Here is a 5940-nt window from a genome sequence, read left to right on the forward strand (position 1 = left end):
TTAATTAGGTTTAAAGGTGTAGAAGAAGGGCCCCGCAGAGTAGAGTTTCATAGTTTTCATCCTCTTGTCCTGCAGGATGCGATAAGATGAAAGGAGATCGCCGCTAATGCCATGGTTGACGTCAGTTGGTTCTTTGCAAGTTTCCAGTGGAGAGCTTTGGAGAAATGCCTTGCAATCCTTTAGCTTCCGCTTATCTTCAAGCTCTGAAGGTGAAAATGCTGCAAAGAAGTAGCCGTTACTATCCGTTGGACTACTCAAGATGGAAAAAGGAGCTCACTCCTTGCCATGCTCATCAATAGCTTCACAACTTATCCTTGCCAGAGCTCCTATACATTCAGAAAAAGGAGATTCAAAAGGATGAATTAATTAAAATAAAAAAATTCTTTTTTTTTTTTCACAGAAACATAAAGAACAGAGATTACCTTGAAGTGGGAAGTAGTTGGGGCCTGCAGATTTACATAAAACAAATCCTTGAATACCAACGACAGTGGAGAGTAGCTTTTCCTTTTCTTCTAGATTTGGTTTCTCATAATCAAGTTTTGAAGGGGTTGGTTGTTGCTTTTCCTTTTCTTCTTTTTCCCTTTCCTCTGGTCTTTCACCATCCCCATCAGCTGCAGAGGGCCAGAGGCAATCACCAGCAATGTCAAAAGGAGCGCAGAAAAGTTGCAAAGAAGAAACGAGTGAAACCCATCACTGATATGTGCACAAAGAGAGTTTTTAGCAAGGCCATTTGGGCACGTCAATTTCACATATAGCTTTATTTTCTAATCACCAGTAAAGAGGGATGGATATGTGAAATTGACATGCCCAAATGGCCTTTTATAAATAAAATTTTCCAAACTTCCAATTAGGTTACTCTCTTTATTAAATGAAAGGGAAAACTCATAACTTTCATCACTTTTACTTTTGTAATTATTTCCTTAAAGTTCAAGAATTTTCAATTTATAGTTCGTTTGAGTTTGCGATTTTGATATATTAAATTGAAAGGGGTCGAAATTTTCCCTAAATGAAATATATGAATTAGCTAGATCGCGTGAAGAAACACAACGGCTGTGTTTGGCAAATGGCCAGACCGACCCAAAAATAAATAAATAAATAAATATATATATATATTCTCAAAATCAACTCCAATATTCTTACTTTTTACATCACATCAATTACTTTTTATTACTATTCAAATAAAAAAAATCATTACAAAACAAATTTTTTCACTTTTTTATACAAAACATTCTTACTTTTTTTTCTCATATCAATCAAATCTGCTACAATATCGTTTCACTCCCTTTTTTCATTCCATTGCCAAACACAGCCAACATGTCGCTTATGGTTTTTCTGCCTTTCCAACAGCCAGTTTCGTCTTATAAACATTTCTGTAACGAATCATCTAAAGTTTGTCACTATAATTATTCCTAATTCTAAAATTTGTCATTAATTGTTGCCTCAATAGCCAAGATCCCCTCTAACACTATCTTATTATTGTTTTTAAATTCGAGGTTACCAATTAATCAAAGTCTTGGAATTGCACCCAGTAAATCAATCGAACTACCTTCTCATGATGATTTAAGGGTTTTTTCTTCTTCTTAATATTCGAGTTACCTATGAGGAAAACTATCAAAGTCTTGGAATTTGACCCACTAAATTAATCTAAACCGAAACTCATTATTGGTTAATGGTACGCGTACTCAATTTTGGTCTTACTTTTATATAATTGGGTTGATGTGGTAAGCTGACCGTTACGTGCCTACCACATTTATTTTTCACAAATTTCTTTGTTGTTTTGAACTCCATTCATAGCCCTTAGATCAGCCTTTCCTAAAAAATGAACAAATTTAAGGATTGATTAGCACTATCACATTAGTCCAATTGAATATGAGTGAAATGGAAGTTGAGCATTTAGTATTACTCCTTTGATATATTTTAAAGAGTAATATCATGTAGTAGATTATTATATGACTACTATATAATTAACTTGATGATATGGCTATAAGAATTCGCCATAAGATCAACACTTATTAAAAAAATCAAAAGTTAATTTTTACTTCCACGTCATTCTAATTATATGAAAGTCATATAACCGTATGATAATAGCATTATTCTATTTTAAATTATATGGAGTAAATTAATTATACCTTGACCAATGCAACTTAGATTTGGTTTGCTTGAATCAATTCTACGGCTTAGGATTAAAACTTTTGGGTGTACCTTCCATACTGTTTGTAAGTATTTATCTTTATAAGAAGGTCTTAAAATGGTATTAGTGGTTGATTTAGTTGGTCTATCCAAATGAATGTGTAACGACAGAAAGCAGTTACCTAAAACATTATAAAAAAGGATGCAACGCATGAGATAAAGGAGATTGATGAATTCCTTTCAACTCATTTCTTATTCTCACTCCAAACAAGAATGTTAACTTAAGCATCGGAGTATCTTCAGTAGGGCCGACTCAACCCCTAGGCGGATTAGGCAGCCTCCTAGGGCCTCTATTTTATTAAGGCCCCAAATTAATAAAAAATAAAAATAAATAAATAAGCGCTTATTACCGTCTATATTCTTTAATTAAGGCTGCTTCCTAATCATGGTAAATAAGTAATTTAAAAAAAACACTCAATTAATGAATCCTAATAAAACAATTTTCATAAAATAAAATAAATAAAAAAGAAATTAAAGACCTAATTGCCGTCAATATATATGCTTTAATTAAGGCCACCTAGTTAATTTTTTTTAAAAAAATGCATTAATATCATTTGATTCTCCAACATTCCAAAATAAATAAAGCTTAAAAAATTGATAGCAATCAATAAGAGAATCAAATAATAATAAAGAGATTATTAAATAAAATTCAATCTTAAACGTTCCATTTAGAAGGTTGTGGCCATGTGGGTAGTAAAAGAGAAATTATAGGAAAGGGTGATAGACAATGTATTTATCCTATTGAAGTATATATAGACTTACACGCAAGTATATACTTAACAACAAAGAGACAATTAGGTTACAAAAGAGATAATAAAGTTATAACTTAAGAGATAGAGATTAATCTTCTTTATCTTATATATATCACCTGCCTTATCTTGATTTGAATGTCAAGTAGTTGCCTTATCTTGATTCGCATGTTGAGCCATAGCACCTGCTAGGATAGCATTGTTAACGGGTAGATTTTTTTTTTTGGCCTTGTGAGGAGCATTTAGCAGCCAAAATTCCAGAAAAAATAAATTTTGCTTTCCAAAAAGTGAAAAAAAAAAAAAAAGATTTTTAAATAAAAATATAATATTAATATTAGAATAAATATTATTTAATTAATATTTAAATATTTTTTTAAAAATGCTTCACTTAAACTTTTCGTCTTAAGCCTTAATAAAGCACTAGATTAAGCACTAGATAAAGTCTCACTAATCTCGAACATCAATGAAGATCACTCACATTTGAATTCAAGTGATAAGATATTAACTTATGCATATCTCTTCTCTGAATTCAAGTGATAAGATATTATAATTAAATTAAATTGGATGTTGCAGTTGATAAGGAGGACCAAAAGATGGGGGTAGGAATTATTGCCGGTGATCACCATAGTCATATTCGAGCTGCCTTTGTGGCGTCAAGGCAATTCATTATTGGTTGTACCACTGCTAAAGCTTTGGCAGCATGGAAAATAGCAAAGCTTTGTGTGAAATTGTGCTATACTGAAGTTTTATTAGAAGGTGACTCACTGGAAGTAATCCAAGCTTTATGTAAGAATTAATGTACGTGGGGGAGGTATGGAAACCTGATTAATGATGCTAAAATATTGTTACAGCAAATTCATAGCTAGAAAGCGTGTCATGTGAAATGTCCGGCTAATGAGGTAGCTCATAGGCTTGCAGGTAGCTTATAGGCTTGCAAAATTGGCACTTTCTAGTTGTGAGGAGAGATTGTAGAGAGAGGACTACCCTTTGTGTGTTCAAGATATTGTACTTGCTGAAGATTCCTGATTAATGATATTTGATATCTTTTCAAAAAAAAAAAAAAAAAAAAAAAGATATTAACTTATGCTTATCCCTTATCTGTCACTTGTTGTATATCTCAATTTAATATTATTTGTTTATATGTTCTCATCTGATTGTAATTCAGTTCATATAGGAATTTTGTTGTAATTACTAGATATAACAATGCAAACCCAACGAGCAATTACCTCATACAGTGTGTTTAGAAATGTTTTAGGCCTCAAAATAGATTGAGCCTGCCCTGATCTCTGGCCAAAAAAAAAAAAAAAAGTAAGAATGTTTTGTATGAAAAAGTAAAAAAAATTGTTTTGTAATGATTTTTTTATTTGAATAATAATAAAAAGTAATTGATATAGATCATGTGATGTAAAAAGTAAGAATATTATAGTTAATTTTGAGAGAAATAGTTGAATTTATTATTATTATTATTTTTTTTTTCCTTTCACAAACACAGCTTTAGCCTTTTGCATTCTATTTGGCTCCAGTAAAAAATGTGAATGGCCATTGACATTAGTTTAAGCTTTTAGATTAGAGTAGTGTAATATTCAAACATGTGTGTTAATATGTTCTCCTGAACACCAAAAGAGAGAGAAAAGAAGTTGATTAATTAGATTTCATGGGTAATTTTTTAGATAAATGTTAGGAGTACTAATTTTTTTATTAATAGATGGGTATTAACATAATGTAAAGCTTATTTATTGGTATGGATAGCATTTTGTTTTATTAATTATTTTGATCATTTTTAATTAATAAACTCGGCATCATGTTAGTATCTATCTATTAGTAAAATAATTAATAGCCCTAACATTTTTCAATTTTTTACATAAATGGGTTTACCAAGTCAAAATAGAAGTTTTTTTTTTAAAAAAAGTAAAAATAGACAAAATATCCCGCCCAACATACGTCGGTCAAAAAGTGAGAGAGACCCTCCAGCATCTGTATCTGGGATTCTGGAGTAAACGTTCTTATTAGACAGCTAAACGCTTTGGGTTGGTCGGGCGGCTTGGGACATCGGCAACGTTAAACCCAAAACAACGCGTTGTCCTCTTCTGTCATGTCAAGTTGTGGACCGACATGGATGATGCCCACGAGTTGGATATACATCGATGACTATGATCGAGCTTCCTGCTAGCTAGTGACCAGTCCAACTGAATATGTTTGGAAACAAAATAAAGAGAATAATTAATGAAGCCTCATTCTTCTAGTTCTACGACTTTCTCATTCTTTGACTTTTACTGAAGGCCAAAAAAACCAGAGTAAATAAATAAACCTAAGCCACCTCATGGGGCCACAGGAGATGCATATGAATGGCTTCTAGATTATTTATTACCACAACCGGTCACCAAAGCCCAAAAATATAAAATAATTAAGTTTCAACTTTCAAAATACATGACTTATGATGGTGTGCACTCTCATTTAAAGTAGGATTTGGCCTTGAGCGATAAACTTGACTTGGTTCTAGGTGTTATAATTTATTGATATCCTTTGGAATTGTTCAATGAAAGTTGAAAATTGTATATTTCTCAAGTTACATATGGTGAATGAATAGTATTTTTCAAACCAATAAAACCCTTTATATTTTCTTTCAGCTTTTATAAAAATAACCATATAAGCTATTAAATACCCATTTATATTTTAGTGATTGACGTGTTTGTAATACCTCCACTAAACCCTCCTCTCACTAATATCCTGGTGTGAGGAAAATATAATCAAAACAAATTAGAAAACCAATTATTGAAGCATCCACTTGCATAGATAGTTGCATGCCAAAAGTGTATAGTGCTTGGAGATTAAGTAGAACCTTTCAGAAAAGTAAAATAGGATACTCAACCATACGTGCCAGCCACGTAAGACCAAAAGATTACAGCAGTAGGGGAAAATCACAAGATAGGTGAATCAACCAGGAAAGTTCCAATTTTTCCCAATTGCACAACTAGTGTCACGCACTATGAAGGGCCCCTCA

At 32.0% G+C, this 5940-nt stretch overlaps 1 pseudogene; it reads right to left on the minus strand.

Moving 5' to 3' along the window:
- Positions 1–2209, minus strand: LOC132169150 (protein SEED AND ROOT HAIR PROTECTIVE PROTEIN-like; annotated as a pseudogene).
- Positions 2210–5940: the final 3731 nt, after the last annotated feature.

This window comes from Corylus avellana, chromosome ca2 (assembly GCF_901000735.1).
Source record: "Corylus avellana chromosome ca2, CavTom2PMs-1.0".
In the NCBI taxonomy this organism is placed as follows: Eukaryota; Viridiplantae; Streptophyta; class Magnoliopsida; order Fagales; family Betulaceae; genus Corylus; species Corylus avellana.